General features: G+C 40.0%; 1 pseudogene; it reads right to left on the reverse strand.

Moving 5' to 3' along the window:
- Positions 1–19,991, reverse strand: part of LOC100607680 — a 137,880-nt pseudogene that overhangs the window by 53,325 nt on the left and 64,564 nt on the right.

Consider the following 19,991-nt stretch of genomic DNA (forward strand, 5'->3'; position numbering starts at 1 on the left):
ACTGAAGGAAATAGAGACACAAAAAACCCTTCAAAAAATTAATGAATCCAGGAGCTGGTTTTTTGAAAAGATCAACAAAATTGATAGACTGCTAGCAAGACTAATAAAGAAGAAAAGAGAGAAGAATCAATAGATGCAATAAAATATGAAAAAGGGGATATCACCACCGATCCCACAGAAATACAATCTACCATCAGAGAATACTACAAACACCTCTATGCAAATAAACTAGAAAATCTAGAAGAAATGGATAAATTCCTCAACAAATACACCCTCCCAAGACTAAACCAGGAAGAAGTTGAATCTCTGAATAGACCAATAACAGGTTCTGAAATTGTGGCAATAATCAATAGTTTACCAACCAAAAACAGTCCAGGACCTGATGGATTCACAGCCGAATTCTACCAGAGGTACAAGGAGGAACTGGTACCATTTCTTCTGAAACTATTCCAATTGATAGAAAAAGAGGGAATCCTCCCTAACACATTTTATGAGGCCAGCATCGTCCTGATACCAAAGCCTGGAAGAGACACAACCAAAAAAGAGAACTTCGGACCAATATCCTTGATGAACATTGATGCAAAAATCCTCAATAAAATACTGGCAAACCGAATCCAGCAGCACATCAAAAAGCTTGTACACCATGATCAAGTGGGCTTCATCCCTGGGATGCAAGGCTGGTACAACATACACAAATCAATAAATGTAATAAAGCATATAAACAGAAACAAAGACAAAAACCACACGATAATCTCAATAGATGCAGAAAAGGCCTTTGACAAAATTCAACAATCATTCATGCTAAAAACTCTCAATAAATTAGGTATTGATGGGATGTATCTCAAAATAATAAGAGCCATCTATGACAAACCCACAGCCAATATCATACTGAATGGGCAAAAACTGGAAGCATTCCCTTTGATTACTGGCACAAGAGAGGGATGCCCTCTCTCACCACTCCTATTCAACATAGTGCTGGAAGTTCTGGCCAGGGCAATCAGGCAGGAGAAGGAAATAAAGGGTATTCAATTAGGAAAAGAAGAAATCAAATTTTCCCTGTTTGTAGAAGACATGATTGTATATCTAGAAAACCCCATTCTCTCAGCCCAAAATCTGCTTAAGCTGATAAGCAACTTCAGCAAAGTCTCAGGATACAAAATCAATGTATAAAAATCACAAGCACTCTTGTACACCAATCACAGACAGAGAGCCAAATCATGAGTGAACTCCCATTCACAATTGCTTCAAAGAGAATAAAATACCTAGGAATCCAACTTACAAGGGATGTGAAGGACCTCTTCAAGGAGAACTACAAACCTCTGCTCAATGAAATAAAAGAGGATACAAACAAATGGAAGAATATTCCATGATCATGGGTTGGAAGAATCAATATCGTGAAAACGGCCATACTGCCCAAGGTAATTTATAGATTCAATGCCATCCCCATCAAGCCACCAGTGACTTTCTTCACCGAATTGGAAAAAACTACTTTAAAGTTCATATGGAACCAAAAAAGAGCCCACATCAACAAGTCAATCCTAAGCCAAAAGAACAAAGCTGGAGGCATCATGCTACCTGACTTCAAACTATACTACAAGGCTACAGTAACCAAAACAGCATGGTACTGGTACCACAACAGAGTCATAGATCAATGGAACAGAACAGAGCCCTCAGAAGCAATGCCACATATCTACAATTATCTGATCTTTGACAAACCTGACAAAAACAAGAAATGGAGAAAGGATTCCCTATTTAATAAATGGTGCTGGGAAAACTGGTTAGCCATATGTAGAAAGCTGAACCTGGATCTTTTCCTTACACCTTATATAAAAATTAATTCAAGATCAATTAAAGACTTACATGTTAGTCCTAAAACCATAAAAACCCTAGAAGAAAACCTAGGCAATACCACTCAGGATATAGGCATGTGCAAGGACTTCATGTCTAAAACACCAAAAGCAATGGCAACAAAAGCCAAAATTGACAAAGGGATGTAATTAAACTAAAGAGCTTCTGCACAGCAAAAGAAACTACCATCAGAGTGAACAGGCAACCTACAGAATGGGAGAAAATTTTCGCAACCTACTCATCTGACAAAGGGCTAATATCCAGAATCCTCAATGAACTCAAACAAATTTACAAGAAAAAAACAAACAACCCCATCAAAAAGTGGGCAAAGGACATGAACAGATGCTTCTCAAAAGAAGACATTTATGCAGCCAAAAAACACATGAAAAAATGCTCATCATCACTGGCCGTCAGAGAAATGCAAATCAAAACCACAATGAGATACCATCTCACACCAATTAGAATGGCGATCATCAAAAAGTCAGAAAACAACAGGTCCTGGAGAGGATGTGGAGAAATAGGAACACTTTTACACTGTTGGTGGGACTGTAAGCTAGTTCAACCATTGTGGAAGTCAGTGTGGAGATTCCTTAGGGATCTAGAACTACAAACACCATTTGACCCAGCCATCCCATTACTGGGTATATACCCAAAGGACTATAAATCATGCTGCTATAAAGACACATGCACACGTATGTTTATTGTGGCAGTATTCACAGTAGCAAAGACTTGGAACCAACCCAAATGTCCAACAACGATAGACTGGCTTAAGGAAATGTGGCACATATACACCATGGAATACTATGCAGCCATAAAAAATGATGAATTCATGTCCTTTGTAGGGACATGGATGAAACTGGAAAACATTATTCTCAGTAAACTATCACAAAGACAAAAAACCAAACACTGCACGTTCTCACTCATAGGTGAGAATTGAACAATGAAAGCTCATGGACACAGGAAGAGGAACATCACACTCCGGTGACTGTTATGGGGTGGTGGGAGGGACAGCATTAGGAGATATACCTTATGCTAAATGACGAGTTAATGGGTGCAGTAAACCAACATGGCACATGGATACATATGTAACAAACCTGCACATTGTGCACATGTACCCTAAAACCTAAAGTATAATAATAAAAGAAAAAAAAAAGAACAAAAAAGTGATTTGCCCAAGTTAACACAGCTATTAAGGGGCAGATTCTCCACTCTAATCCAGGTCTGGACTCTTTCTGCTGCACTCAAATTACATGAGCTTTCAAATGACCATAAATATTTGTAGAAATCAATCTGACAACTCTTTTTAATATTAAATAAAATGCAAAAGTCATCACTGCCCCTAGCTAGTGGCTAGGTGGTGACTAGTTGCTACATTCAGAAAAGGCACTTTGGTTTGTAAACTTGCATGTGTATGTTTGTGAGTGCATGTCTGCATGCACATGTAGATGCACGTGTATAAGTGTGTGTTTGTATTCACAACCCAGACCAAACCATGTGCTCTCTTCAGTAGTCTGCAGTGCCCTGTCCAAAGCCACAAGCAATTCTTTTACTAAGGAGTCATTTAGTTTCATAAAAGTGGATGTGAACTCAATGATGAATAGGTGCTTTCTCTTACATTTGACTTTTTTCCTTTACTTGCCTTAACTTCAATGTTCCAACTCTAATTGATCATATTCTCTGTATTACTTTCACAGATGTATATTAATAGCACAAAATGAAAGTTTTCTGAATACCTACACTAGTGCATGGTTACTATCATCATATAGTCATAACACACAGCATTCCACACAGTGACTAGTCTCTTGACCCACAGGCAAATTCAGAAGGTGGCTGTGGCCACTGCTCACCTTGGGCAGCTTACTCCTCCAGAGGAACATGTTTACAGCATCTCAGCCTGAGTTGTGTGGAAGCAATGCTTTGATTTCAATAGTATCATCACACAAGAAGTAATGTAGGATGAGTTATCTACGGTCTCCAAACATCGAGACTGAGTCATCCCACAGGCAGAAGAAACACAAAACCTTGCCCTGACACTGGTGGAACTGTTTTGGGGTGTCGAGGGATTTGTAGGGATGTAAGGGCTGTACATGTTCTACAGCCTGCAAATGGAGAAAATGTTAATAATAGTTGCAGGGTGCGCATAATCACTTCTAAGATACACATAATCAAGTGATGAATATATAAAGATATATTTTTGGTCAGGCAAGGTGGCTGATGCCTGTAATCCCAGCATTTTGGGAGGCCAAGGTGGGAAGACTGCTTGAGTTCAGGAGTTCAAGACCAGCCTGGGCAACATGGCAAAAACACAACTCTTAAAAAAAAAAAAAATAGCCAGGTGTGGTGTCACACGCCTATAGTCCCAGCTATTTGGGAGGCTGAGATGGGAGAATTGATTGACCACAGGAGGTCAAGGCTGCAGTGAGCCATGTTCACACCACTGCACTACAGCCTGGTCAACAGAGTGAGACTCCATTTCGAAAAAAAAAAAAGATATATTTTTCTACAGATTATTCTGTGATTTTGCTTTTAATTTCAACTATGACATAGATACATATCCACCTACAACCAGTTTTAACCTTAAGAATTGGCCAGGCGTGGTGGCTCATGCCTGTAATCCCAGCACTTTGGGAGGCCGAGGCGGGTGGATCACGAGGTCAGGAGATTGAGACCATCCGGCTAACATGGTGAAACCTCATCTCTACTAAAAATAGAAACAATTAGCTGGGAGTGGTGGCAGGCGCCTGTAGTCCCAGCTACTTGGGAGGCTGAGGCAGGAGAATGGTGTGAACCCACGAGGTGGAGCTTGCAGTGAGCAGAGATTGCGCCACTGCACTCCAGCCCAGGTGACAGACTGAGACTCCATCTCAAAAAAAAAAAAAAAAAAAGAATAGAAACAAACAAGTATGAGGAAGTTTTTCATATTAAACATTAATACACTAAACTATACTTCTGGCCAGGTGGGATGGCTCACACTTGTAATCTCAGCACCTTGGGAGGCTACACTTGGTCGATCACTTGAGGCCAGGAGTTTGAGACGAGCCTGGCTGTCTCTACTAAAAATACAAAAATGTTTAGCCAGGTCTGGTGGCAGGTGTCAGTAATCCCAGCTACTCAGGAGGCTGAAGCACGAGGATCCCTTGAACCTGGGAGGCAGAGGTTGCAGTGAGCTGAGATTGTGTCACTGCACTCCAGCCTGGACGACAGAGAAATACTCTGTCGAAAAAAAAAAAAAAAGATTAAAAAAAGAAAAAAACTGGCCGGGCACGGTGGCTCATGCTTGTAATCCCAGCACTTTGGGAGGCCGAGGCGGGCAGATCACGAGGTCAGGAGATCGAGACCACGGTGAAACCCCGTCTCTACTAAAAATACAAAAAATTAGCCTGGCGTGGTGGTGGGCGCCTGTAGTCCCAGCTACTCAGAGAGGCTGAGGAAGGAGAATGACGTGAACCCAGGAGGCGGAGCTTGCAGTGAGCCGAGATCGCGACACTGCACTCCAGCCTGGGCAACAGAGTGAGACTCCATCTCAAAAAAAAAAAAAATAAGAAAAAAAAAGAAAAAAAACTATACTTCTTTAATATTTTTTAAAACTGACTTTTCAAAAAGATTTAAAATTCTTATTTAAGAACAGACAAAACTAATCTATGGTGACAGAAATCAGAACAGTAATTGCCTCTGGGTAGGGAATTTGACCAGAAAGGGGGAGAAAGCAACTTTCTGACTTGTTAAAATATTCTACATCTCGATTTTTGTGTTGGTTACTCAACTGCACACATTTTACAAAACTTGTTGACCTATACACTTAAGATTTATATGTTTGACTGTATGTTAATTATAGCTCAACCAGAAACATGATTTGTCTTTTCACTGGGAAATTCATATGTGTACATAATTCTTACTCATTCAAAGATTTTTGTGAAGGTAAAAGGTAAGAAGTATATTCACTGTTTTATTTTAGCTCAAAAAGCTTTGGGTATCAAGGATAAGAATGCCCCAGAGAAACAGGAGCACAGCAAATGGAGAAGGTCTTAAGGTCTGCAGAGCCTCTGCATTGGCTGTCCTCTGTCCCAGGAACCACTAGTTCCATAGTCTTCTTGATGTAACTCTTCCTTCTATTTGCACTTTCACAGCCCTGTCGTGGAGTAAAACTGCCCCCATTTCATCTGATGTAACCAAATAGGGCTGTTATGTAAGGAAGTGCACACTGACAAGGGAGATGTTATCCCAAATCAGGTTATATGTAAATTCTTGAAATTTCTATCTGTCAAGGGCAGTCTAGGTGCAGTCAACCCAAGACAGTGGGGAGACATGATGGCTTTCCAAAGACTCTTCAGTCTTATCCCTGATATTTAAATGAAATTATGGGACCACTATTTCAATCGACTGAAAGATGTTTCTTTGCCATTATGAGGCCCCTAAGAAAAGCATTATTGATAATATACCGTTGGGATTATTTTCAGTCTAAGTTAAATTGTTTAATTTTAACTTTACAGTTCAAGACAGCAAACACTGCAGAAGTAAATGTATGAAAGTCCATATAGAAGCCTCTTATTAAGCTCCTAATTTCCCAAAGATTTCTATATTTATTGAAGAAATTTCTCCCTGAGGGAATAAATGCTAAAATAATGTTCCCACTCTGAAAGGAAATTATTTAAAACATTTCTTAGCTGTTCTTGGTATTTATTCTCAATTCCTGGCACAAAAGATCTTTTTCTGGGGGTGGCTGGCAAGATGGCCGAATAGGAACAGCTCTGGTCTGCAGCTCCCAGCAAGATCAATGCAGAAGGAGGGTGATTTCTGCATTTCCAACTGAGGTATCTGGCTCATCTCATTGGGACTGGTTAGATAGTAGGTGCAGCCCACAGAGGGCGAGCTGAAGCAGGGTGGGGCATCGACTCACCCTGGAAGGGCAAGGGGTCAGGGAACTCCCTCCTCTAGCCAAGGGAAGCTGTGAGGGACCATGCTGTGAGGAACAGTGTACTCTGGCCCAGATACTATGCTTTTCCCATGGTCTTTGCAACCCTCAGACCAGGAGATTCCCTTGGGTGCCTACACCACCAGGGCCCTAGGTTTCAAGCACAAAACTGGGCAGCTGTCTGGGCAGACACCAAGCTAGCTGCAGGAGTTTTTTTTCATACCCCAGTGGCTCCTGGAACACCACTGAGACAGAACTGCTCGCTCCCCTGGAAAGGAGGTGGAAGCCAGGATGCCAAGTGGTCTAGCTCAGTGGATCCCCCCAGCAAGCTAAAACCAATGGCTTGAAATTCTCGCTGCCAGCACAGCAGTCTGAAGTTGATCTGGGGCGCTGGAGCTTGGTGGGAGGGGGCGTCCCCCATTACTGAGGCTTGTGTAGGCAGTTTTCCCCTCACAGTGTAAACAAAGCCTCCAGGAAGTTGTAACTGGACAGAGTCCACTACTGCTCAGCAATGATTTTGTAGCCAGACTACCTCTCTAGATTCCTCCTCTCTGAGTAAGCCATCTCTGAAAGAGAGGCAGCAGCCCCAGTCACAGGCTTATAGATAAAACTCCCATCTTCCTTGGACACAGCACATGGGGGAAGGGGTGGCTGTGGGCACAGCTTCGGCAGACTTAAACGTCCCTCCTGCCAGCTCTAAAGAGAGCAGCAGACCTCCCAGCACAGTGCTCAAGCTCTTCTAATGGACAAATTGCCTCCTAAGTGGGTCCCTGACCCGTGAGCCTCCTGCTAGGAGACACCTCCCAGCAGGGGTTGACAGACACCCCTTAAGGGAGACCTCCAGCTGGCATCTGGAGGGTGCCCCTCTGGGACGAAGCTTCCAGAGGAAGGAAGAGGCAGCAATATTTACTGTTCTGCAGCCTCCACTGGTGATACCCAGGCAAACAAGGTCTGGATTGGACCTCCAGCAAACTCCAGCAGACCTACAGCAGAGAAGCCTGACTATTAAAAGGAAAACTAACAAACAGAGAGGAATAGCATCAACATCAACAAAAAGGATGTCCAAATGAAAACTCCATCCAAAGGTCACCAACATCAAAGACCAAAGGTAGATAAATCCACAAAGATGAAGAAAAAACAGCACAAAAAGGCTGAAAATTCCAAAAACCAGAACACCTCTTCTCCTCCAAAGGATTACAACTCCTCGCCAGCAAGAGAACAAAACTGGACGGAGAATGAGTTTGATGAATTGACAGAAGTAGGCTTCAGAAGGTGGGTAATAACACACTCCTCTGGGCTAAAGGAGCATGTTCCAACCCAATGCAAGGAAGGTAAGAACCTTGAAAAAAGGTTAGAGTAATTGCTAACTACAATAACCAGTTTAGAGAAGAACATAAATGACCTGATGGAGCTGAAAAACACAGTACAGGAACGTTGTGAAGCATACACAGTATCAATAGCTGAATAGATTAAGTGGAAGAAAGGATATCAGAGATGGAATATCAACTTAATGAAATAAAGCGTGAAGACAAGATTAGAGAAGAAAGAATGAAAAGGAACAAACAAAGTATCCAAGAAATACGGGACTATGTGAAAACACCAAATGTACGTTTGATTGGTTTACCTGAAAGTGATAGGGAGAATGGAACTAAGTTGGAAAACACACTTCAGGATATTATCCATGAGAACTTCCCCAACCTAGCAAGACAGGCCAACGTTCAAATTTAGGAAATACAGAGGACACCACAAAGATACTCCTCAAGAAGAGCAACCCCAAGACACAAAATCCTCAGATTCACCAAGGTTGAAATGAAGGAAAAAGTGTCAAGGACAGCCAGAGAGAAAGGTTCGGTTACCCACAAAAGGAAGCCCATCAGACTAACAGCAGACCTCTCTGCAGAAACCCTACAAGCCACAAGAGAGTGGGGTCCAATATTCAATATGTTTAAAGAAAAGAATTTTCAACCCAGAATTTCATATCTAGCCAAACTAAGCTTCATAAGCAAGGGGGAAATAAAATCCTTTACGGATAAGCAAATGCTGGAAGATTTTGTCATCACCAGGCCTGCCTTACAAGAGCTCCTGAAGGAAGCACTAAATGTGGAAAGGAAAAACCAGTACCAACCACTGCAAAAACATACCAAATTGTAAAGACCATTGACACTATGAAGAAACTGCATCAATTAATGGGCAAAATAACCAGCTAGCATCATAATGACAGAATCAAATTCACACATAATAATATTAACCTTAAATGTAAACAGGCTAAATGTCCCAATTAAAAGACACAGACTGGCAAATTGGATAAACAGTCAAGACACATCAGTGTGCTGTGTTCAGGAGACCCATCTCACATGCAAAGACACACATAGGCTCAAAATAAAGGGAGGGAGGAAGATTTACCAAGCAAACAGAAAGCAAAAAAAGCAGGGGTTTCTATCCTACTCTCTGATAAAACAGACTTTAAACCAACAAAGATCAAAAAAGACAAAGAAGGACATTTCATAATGATAAAGAGATCAATGCAACAAGAAGAGCCAACTATCCTAAATATATGTGCACCCAATACAGGAGCACCCAGATTCATAAAGCAAGTCCTTAGTGACCTACAGAGAGATTCAGACTCCCACCAATAATAATGAGAGACTTTAACACCCCACTGTCAATATTAGACAGATCAACGAGACAGAAAATTGACAAGGGTATTCAGGACTTGAACTCACCTCTGGACCAAGTGGACCTAATAGATATCTACAGAACTCTCCACCCTAAATCAACAGAGTACACATTCTTCTCAGCACCACATCACATTTATTCTAAAGTTGACCACATAATGGGAAGTAAAACATTCCTCAGCAAATGCAAAAGAAAGGAAATCATAACAAGCAGTCTATCAGACCACAGAGCAATCAACTTAGAACTCAGCATTAAGAAACTCACTGAAAACCGCACAACTGCATGGAAACTGAACAACCTGCTCCTGAATGACTACTGGGTAAATAACAAAATTAAGGCAGAAATAAGTAAGTTCTTTGAAACAAATAACAAAGACACAATATACCAGAATCTCTGGGACACAACTAAAGCAGTGTTTAGGGGCAAATTTATAAGCACTAAATGCCCACAGGAGAAAGTGAGAAAGATCTAAAATCAACACACTAACATCACAAGGAAAAGAACTAGAGAAGCAAGAGCAAATAAATTCAAAATCTAGCAGAAGGCAAAAAATAACTAAGATCAGAGTGGAAATGAAGGAGATAGAGACATGAAAAACCCTTCAAAAAAATCAATGAATCCAGGAGCTGGTTTTTTGAAAATATCAACCAAATAGATAGACTGCTAGCCAGACTAATAAAGAAAAAAAGTGAGAAGAATCAAATGGACACAATAAAAAACGATAAACAGGATATCACCACTGATCCCACAGAAATACAAACCACCGTCAGAGAATAGTATAAACACCTCTATGCAGATAAACTAGAAAATCTGGAAGAAATAGATAAATTCCTGGACACATACACCCTCCCAAGACTAACCCAGGAAGAAGTCAAATCCCTAACTAGACCAATAACAAGTTCTGAAATTGAGGCAGAAATTAATAGCCTACCAACTAAAAACAGTCCAGGATCAGATGGATTCACAGCCAAATTCTACCAGAGATACAAAGAGGAGCTGGTACCATTCCTTCTGAAACTATTCCAAACAATAGAAAAAGAGACACTCCTCCCTAACTCATTTTATGAGGCCAGTATCATTCTGATACCAAAACCTGGCAGAGACACAACAACAACAACAAAGAGGAAATTTCAAGCCAATATCCCTGATGAAGTTCGATGCAAAAATCCTGAATAAAATACTGGCAAACTGAATCCAGCAGCACATGAAAAATCTTATCCACCAAGATCAAGTCGCTTCATCCCTGGGATGCAAGGCTGGTTCAACATATGCAAATCAATAAATGTAATCCATCACATAAACAGAACCAATGACAAAAACCACATGATTATCTCAATAGATGCAGAAAAGGCCTTCAATAAAATTCAACACCCATTCATGCTAAAAATTCTCCATAAACTAGGTATTGATGGAACGTATCTCAAAATAATAAGAGCTATTTATGACAAACCCACAGCCAATATCATACTGAATGGGCAAAAGCTGGAAGAATTCCCTTTGAAAACTGGCACAAGACGAGGATGCCCTCTCTCACCACTCCTATTCAACATATTATTGGAAGTTCTGGCCAGGGAAATCAGGCAAGAGAAAGAAATGAAGGGTATTCAAATAGGAAGAGAGGAAGTCAAATTGTCCCTGTTTACAGATGACATGATTGTATATTTAGAAAACCCCATCGTCTCAGCCCAAAATCTCCTTAAGCTGATAAGCAACTTCAGCAAAGTCTCAGGATACAAAATCAATGTGCAAAAATCACAAGCATTCCTATACACCAATAATAGACAGAGAGCCAAATCATGAGTGAACTCCCATTCACAATTGCAACAAAGAGAATAAAATACCTAGGAATACAACTTATAAGGGATGCGAAGGATCTCTTCAAGAACTACAAACCACTGCTCAAGGAAATAATGGAGGACACAAACAAATGGAAAAACATTCCATGCTCATATTTAGAAGAATCAATATCATAAAAATGGCCATACTGCCCAAAGTAATTTATAGATTCAATGCCATCTCCATCAAGCTACCATTGACTTTCTTCACAGAATTAGAAAAAACTACTTTAAATTTCATATGGAACCAAAAAAGAGCTTGTATAGCCAAGACAATCCTGAGCAAAAAGAACAAAGCTGGAGGCATCACACTACCTGACTTCAAACTATACTACAAGTTTACAGTAATCAAAACAGCATGGTACTGGTACCAAAACAGAGATATAGACCAATGGAACAGAAGAGAGTCCTCAAAAATAACACCACACATCTACAACCATCTGATCTTTGACAAATCTGACAAACACAAGCAATGAGGAAAGGATTCCCTATTTAATAAATGATGTTGGGAAAACTGGCTAGCCATATGCAGAAAACTGAAACTGGACCCCTTCCTTACACCTTATATAAAAATTGATTCAAGGTGGACTAAAGACTTAAACATAAGACCTAAAATCATAAAAACTCTAAAGAAAACCTAGGTAATACCATTCAGGACATAGGCATGGGCAAAGACTTCATGACTAAAACACCAAAAGCAATGGCAACAAAAGCCAAAATTGACAAATGGGACCTAATTAAACTAATGAGCTTCTGCACAGTAAAAAAAAAAAAAAAAACTATCATCAGAGTGAACAGGCAACATACAGAATGGAAGAAAATTTTTGCAATCTATCCAACTGACAAAGGGCTAATATCCAGAATCTACAAGGAACTTAAACAAATTTACAGAAAAACAACATCAAAAAGAGGACAAAGGATATGAACAGACACTTCTCAAAACGAGACCTTTATGCAGCCAAGAAACATATGAAAAAAAGCTCATCATCACTGGTCATTAGAAAAATGCAAATCAAAACCACAATTAGATACCATCTCACGCCAGTTAGAATGTCCATCATTGGGAGGCCGAGGCAGGTGGGTCACGAGGTCAGGAACCCTGTCTTTACTAACGATATTTTTTAAAAAATTTAGCCAGGTGTGGTGGCAGGCCCCTGTAATACCTGCTACTCAGGAGGCTGAGGCAGAGAATTGCTTGAACCTGGGAGACAGAGTTTGCAGTGAGCCAAGATCGTGCCACTGCACTACAGCCTAGTCAACAGAGTGAGACTCCATTTCAAAAAAAAAAAGAATAGCAATCATTAAAAAGTCAGGAAACAACAGATGCTGGAGAGGATGTGGAGAAATAGGAATGCTTTTACACTGTTGGTGGGAGTGTAAATTAGTTCAACCATTGTGGAAGACAATGTGGCAATTCCTTAAGGATCTAGAACCAGAAATACCATTTGACCTAGCAATCCCATTACTGGGTATATACCCAAAGGATTATAAATCATCCTACTATAAAGACACATGCACACATATATTTATTGCAGCACTATTCACAATAGCAAAGACTTGGAACCAACGCAAATGCTCATCAATGATAGAGAGGATAAAGAAAGTGTGGCACATATACACCATGGGATACTATGCAGTCATTAAAAAGGATGAGTCCATGTCCTTTGCAGGGACATGGATGAAGTTGGAAACCAGCATTCTCAGCAAACTAACACAGGAACAGAAAACAAAACACTGCATGTTCTCACTCATAAATGGGAGTTGAACAATGAGAACATATGGACACAGGGAGGGGAACATCACACATCAGGGCCTGTCAGGGGGTGGGGGATAGGGTAGGGACAGCATTAGGAGAAATACCTAAAGTAAATGATGGGTTGATGGGTGCAGAAAACCACCATAGCACGTGTATACCTATATAACAAACCTGCACATTCTGCACATGTATCCCAGAACTTAAAGTATAATTTTAAATATATATATATATATATTTTCTTCATAAACCTATGAAATCCCACAGTGCCCTGTGCATTTTCATATAATCCATCATTATTCACAATCACTATCATATAACAACAACTGTTAGTGAATGAGTGCAGCCATATGCTAAGGATGGCAATTCATTTGGATCCATTTCCTTCAAGTTCTCCCTGCTGGTTCTACATTCTTTCTATTTATCTAGACTCTTTCATCCAGGGCATTTGGAAAAAATAAAAATGAATCCAAACCAAAAAAAATCCCTTTGTACATCAATATAGAAGCATTTCACCTTAGATATTCCAGGATCAACAATATATATATTTCTCCAGAGGGTTGTATGCCTACGACAACATTAAAGAATAATTCTGCTGGGGCTGGGAGGCAGGAATAGATGAATGATCCTACAAGTGGCTTTTAAAAAGAGATCAAAACAGAATCAAAAGAGAATTTTGTTCTAAATTTTATTACCTCTCTGCAAGGAAATGAATTATAAGTTTTAAAACAATAAAAATCATACAAAACTCATCTATGGGGATAGAAATGAGAAAAGCAGTTGTCTGTGGTGGGGAGAGGGATTGATTCGAAAAACACATGAGGGGACTTTCTGGAGGAAGAGAATTGCTCCACATCTCAATCTGGGGGTAGGTTATAGGGGTACATGTATTTGTTAAGACTCATCCAACTGTACACTTAATTTCTGTGTATTTTACTGTGTGTAATCACACTTCAATAGAAAAGGAAAAAGGAAACAAGTGACAATGATGGAAATCAGGGTAAGAGTCAAGACATTTGCGACCCAGTCCCAGCAAGGAGATTAGCTGAGTGTTGTCACCTTCCACTCCTTTGAGTGTTCAAATTCTTCTGGAAAACAAAATTTGGGCCCAGGTACTGTTTAAAAAATAGGAAGATAAAAATAATACTAAAAATATTGAGTCTTTACTTTACTTACACTAGCTGGCGTCAGACCTTGTACATAAACATCCTTTCCTAAAGGGGGTATACCAGAATCACGGTCGTCCTTATTCTTCCAAAGCATCTTGGCATCCAATGCCACCCTAAGAGGACCTGGAATTTCCTAGGAGGAAGAAAAAATGTGTACCCAAGGCTTGGTTCACTAAATCACTAGTATAGAAGCAAAGATCTTTCTAGCCAGAGTTAGGCAACTAAAATGCAAAAACATAAGCCAAGGAAATGTGGATACAACTCATATACCATCAGTGACCACAAAGTCAGTTGTGGGTGCCTAGAAACTGTCTCACCTGTGCAGTTCACTGAAGACTCCTACTGCCTGAAAGAGAGAGTCTCTACAGAGAGAATTGGGGTGAGGCAGTGAGGAAGTCATTCTTGCTCTGTGGAGAACACTCAGCCTTCCAGCTAGTCCAAAGAAGAACAAAACAACTGGAATAACTATGGCTCTAAAAGCTCTTTCACATCGGCATCAGAAGTACAAACACCCTTTACTGACTTTCCAAAGGGATTTTTATTTTGAAGACAAGAACTCAACGAACGTCAATTCCTTACCTCTCTTCGAATCTTCATGTAAGTATCTTCTGGACATTGTACTGGGAGATTTACTTTGACCCCTATTTTCCTCAAAAAGTTTCTTGTGAATGCATCACAGTCATAAATCTAGAATGTCTAGACATAGAAGACAACCTCTGTGCTGACATTAAAATGATACACAGTATAAAACTGATCCTCATCAGGAGGAGGAAGAGTAATCCGATGACGCCGGATATACGTCCCTATGGCATGAAAGAAAATACAACTGTTTTATCATGTGGCTAACAAGTAAGAAGATACAGCACATTCACTAACAACCCTGAATACTTTCCCGCAACAGAAAACTGGGCAAAGGACTCGTTCTAGGAAGCAGCATTAGTACATTCCAACTCTGAGGGAGTCAGAAGGAGCTGAGATTTCTGAGGTTCAGAGCTCTGTGACCAGCCTTGCATGTGGTTAGAGTTGCCTAAGTGGTGGTTGGGAAGTATTTTAATAAACCATAAAGACTGGGGTGAGGATGGGGGATGAAGGACAGGGGACATAGGCAGAATGATGAAAAATACCGGAGCTGCCATCATGTCTTTTCCTAGAACAAGCCTGCTCATATTCAGCCACCAGCAAGCATTCAATGTGAGCACACTCAATGGGCATTAAGGCACCAATGCAGAGTGCTCACAAAAATGTGTACTCATGGCTCAAAAAAAAAAAAAAAAGCTAGTAAGCTCTGGAATGATAGGTGCCAAAATTGACTTAGAAGTTTCAATAAGGATGAATGACTTTTGGCTGCTGTGAAGTTTCATGGAATCTTCTTTCCTCTATCAATCTATTTTTCCTCCTCCTTCCTCTATAGCCTGTGTCCACCTCCACCCAAGCACTACCTCAAGTGAGGGTTATCAGAGGCTCCATAGTTCTAGCCAGTGCTCTGGGCCAAAAGCTCTAGATCTCATCCCATCTTCTACTTCCAACCCTGATGCCCATTCATTTCTCCTCTTGAGAATATGTTCCCAGGGTCCCCACATATATCCAAAAGAGCAGACAGCCACTGGAGGTAAAAGGGTTCCTTGCCTACATGAGTGTACCAACTATACCACACCATACCAGCCAAGTTACTCAAATATTGCTGCAATCTGTTGTTAAGGATTGTTTAGGGGCCAGGCATGGTGGCTCACACCTGTAATCCCACCACTTTTGGAGGCCAAGGCAGGCAGATTGCTTGAGCCCAAGAGTTTGAGACCAGCCTGGGCAACATGGCAAAATCCTGTCTCTACAAAAGAGAAAAAAAATAATTAAAAAAATTAGCTGGGTATGGTGGTGCCCACATGTGGTCCCAGCTACTCGGGAGGCTGAAAGCGGGGAGGACTGCTTGAGTCCAGGAGGTCGAGGCTAGAGTAAGCCATAATCACACCACTGTACTCTAGCTTGGGCAACAGAGCAAGGCCCTGTCTCAAAAAAAAAAAAAAAAAAAAAAAAAAAGAAAAGAAAAGAAAATGAAAAAAGAATTGTTTAGGCCTTGAGATTTTATCCTACTTGCAAGATGACAGGTTAGCCTTCCATAGTTTCATGGATGCTAGTAGAAAACAGGAGGTGCCTTGGTCAGAGACAAAAGGCAGTTTATTAATCAACAGCAGTAAGAATAGCCTGAATATCAGCATTTCTTTTTCCAGTTTCCTAAGCCCCAATTCCCACAAGATGACATAGTAAGTGCCAGGTAACGTTTGTACATGCTGTGGGTTACATTACAGGAGAGTAACCCTTAGCTTAGGGAACCCAAATCTTCTATAATTAGCAATAAGCATCCCTGCTCTTTATCTCCAAGGGAGCTACTATCTTTATTAGACTTTATTCTGGAAGGAGACACTAAGCCTCTATCTTCCAAGGCTATAAGCAAACCTGTGCTTTGCTCCAGAGGGAGAGACTATTTTTGTCTTCCACAGCTACTTGCTATATAAACATCCTTGAAAAGATAGTCCAGAACAAAGAGAAGTCAGTGCCTCTGCTTGCAAGAGATACAGAAATGCATGATACCCATGGAGAATTGTCTCTCAATATCTGTAACTGACTTAGGCATGAGAATCTACTCCAAGAACAAAGAGAAAAGGAAAGCAGAGCAAACTGTGGATCTAATGATTCAATAAAAATTGGCTTGTGGGAACTCTGCATGGAGGTATTTTAATATAAAGATGTCAATCTATCTTCTCTGTATTTTATACAGCACTGAAAATGGTGCCTTTTCTCAAAGTCTAGAGACACTTAGAAATTAGTTATTGCTTATTCATTAAGGAATATTTAATGAATATCTTTATGTGCCAGGAACTGTGTTAGGCTCTCTTCCATTATTCTACTTATCATCTTTTCACTCTGTTGAGGGGAAATTACCTAAAATCATTTTCAGCTTCTTTTCTTTGCAGCAATTTTTAATTACTTGGTGCATTAAATTAAAATAATAAAACTATAAAATTAGAACTGGCCTAGAATATTTTTAAATGTACTACATAAAAGATGATATAATTTTACTGCAAAAAATTATACTTCAATTAGCCTTTAATTCATAGCACTGAAAACAGTATGCAAATTATTTAATCATTCAAGATTAGACATTTAGAACAAATTGCATACTTAAACATGTATAAAAGGATGGGCATTTCAGGTATTTTCAGGAACCATTATATACTACTTTAAAAATACTTATATTGTGACAGTTTTTAAAATATATAAGAATTATTCAACAGTCAGGAGCTTCTTCAAAAATTCCATCTATCTTGCATTTTTACTTCATTATAGAAATCCAAATAAGCAAGCTAGTGATGATTTTTGTCCCATAAGACTTTGAATAGGAGTCCTATATTTTTCTAGGGGGGAAAAACTTGCCCACCCACTGGGCTTTTAAATAATACTAATCACAATCATCATCATAGCCCTAGGATAAACTTTCACTTACACTGTCTCATTTAATCCTCAATAATTCTATAAGGCAGATAATACATGCAATATGAATATTCAGTTTAAGGATGAGAAAACCAAAGCTCAGAGAGGTTGAATGCCATGCCCAAGGTCATACCCTAATGAATGGCAGTAAAAGATCTTGAAGTTGGGCTTTCAGACTCTTAACTAAATACCATTACTTTCCATAGTTTGCACTGAGCTGTATCTCACTGCACTGCAGCTACATATTACTTGAGGAGGAAGAGCCATAGGCATAACAGGATGGAAATGGATAAAAGAGCTACCAGCCACCATGAAAAGAAAAGAGAGATGAAGCTGCTCTTCCGAAAGAACAGCCTCTCTCCTCTAAGGGGAAAGTTCCAGAGATGCCCACCCACTGCTATGGCAATGCACCCTGCGGGGCCTGCCCCACCAGCTTACTTGCCTCTCCCAGGAGCCTGCAGATGTCAAGCCCCCCAATTCTTCCTTCTCTTAGCCTCTACACTTCTCTCACTAGATGCTTCTCAGAAAAGGCCAGGGAAGTTCTTCTTGGTGACAAAAAAGAATCCTGAACACCCATAGGTTAGAGAGAAAAGGCAGGTCTAACACTAACAGTAAAGTTTTGATAACCAAAAATCTAATGTCACAATTCCATATTAATCAGAAAACCAAGGTGGGCCATTTGAAATGTACAGTTGCACATAAGCGCTTTCAATAACATATTCATAGGATTTCTCAACTGTGTCCTTTGAGACTTAAAATTTCTAATTATCAGAATTTGTATGTTTTTAGTCTTCCACAATAAATGGCAGAAACTCCATCAGCAGGAATTTGTTTTGGGATATCAAAGAAATGGGAAGGATACCATGTCCTTGGCCCACATTGAAGAGCAGGTGAAATCATCAAGGTAGATAAATAAAGATATTGTTACAAAAGAGAAAAACAACTAAAGCACCGTATTTGCCCTTTAAGTTTTCAGGTGTTTATCTTAACTGCCCAATAAAAACTATTGGGACACATGTCCAGCTTTTCCTCATCTTCATGTTTTACATTTCTCTTCCTTTGTAAAAGCCCTGCTATCTGGCTATACTCTTCAAGCTTTAACGTTCTAACATTTCCCTGTTGTTTAGATCAAAGTGACCATATATCCTTTTATGCTTCATGTGTTTTCATGTTATTCAGTTGGGATTTGCCTTAGATCTTTGCTCATACCACTAAATTTACTTTTCTGGAAATCACCTTCCAGAATTAAGACTCCAAACTCTCACCTCTATTTTATTTATTTATTTATTTATTTATTTTATTATTTATTTATTTATTTATTTTTGAGACAGGATCTCACATCGTTGCCTAGGCTACAGTGCAGTGGCATGATCAATCCAGTGCAGTAGCTAGGATTATAGGCATGTACCACAACACCCAGCTAATTTTTATATTTTTAGTCGAGACAAGGTTTTGCTATGTTGGTCAGGCTGGCAGCCTCAACCTCCCAGGCTCAAGCGATCCTCCCTACCTCAACCTCCTGTGTAGCTGAGATTACAGGCATGTGCCACCACACCTGGCTAACTTTTTTATTTTTTGTAGAGAGTCTTGCTTTGTTGCCTGGCCTCAAGCAATCCTTTTGCCTCGGCCTCGCAAAGTGCTGGGATTACAGGCATGAGCCACTGCACCTGGGTCACCTCTATTTTAAATTAAGTATGTTAATTTCATTTTAGTAACGCTGCAGGCCTAGAGTACATCCAAGTCTAAAGGCAGATATTTCTTAGGTAAATGAAGATATACTGCAATTGCCACTTGTCATCACATCTGCAAGTTTGTGCCCTAAAAATACTAAGAGGCTTAACCACAATCACACATAACAGAGTGTCTTTTCTTCCTCTTGTGCTTACTATATTCCTCTACTAAAATGACTTGTATACTTTTATTTTTCTAAAATGTCACCTTTAGAGTTTTGGTTATGTATGTAATAACCTGGCACTCACCTTGCAGCAAAAGAATAAGAAGTCAAAAATTCCACATTTCTGCTCACAATAAGAAACAGTAACCCTATGCATCTCCCCCTTAGCCATTGAATAAGCACCGAAATAACAGATGCTTTAGTGTCCTCTTGCATGACCACCTTCTTGCCCCGTCTTCCCTATTCAATCTATGATCTTCTCCCAAATACTTCCCAATTTATTGTCCCACCACTTTATCTCATGTTGCTCCTTTTGACTATCCTGCCTTTCTCTTCCATCTTTATCTAGAGAAACTTTTGAGGTACCATTCAAATGCCAGCTTCTCTAGTGGATATTGGCTTTTCCTCCTCTAATCCC

This window comes from Nomascus leucogenys, chromosome 15 (genome assembly GCF_006542625.1).
Source record: "Nomascus leucogenys isolate Asia chromosome 15, Asia_NLE_v1, whole genome shotgun sequence".
NCBI classification, from domain to species: domain Eukaryota; kingdom Metazoa; phylum Chordata; class Mammalia; order Primates; family Hylobatidae; genus Nomascus; species Nomascus leucogenys.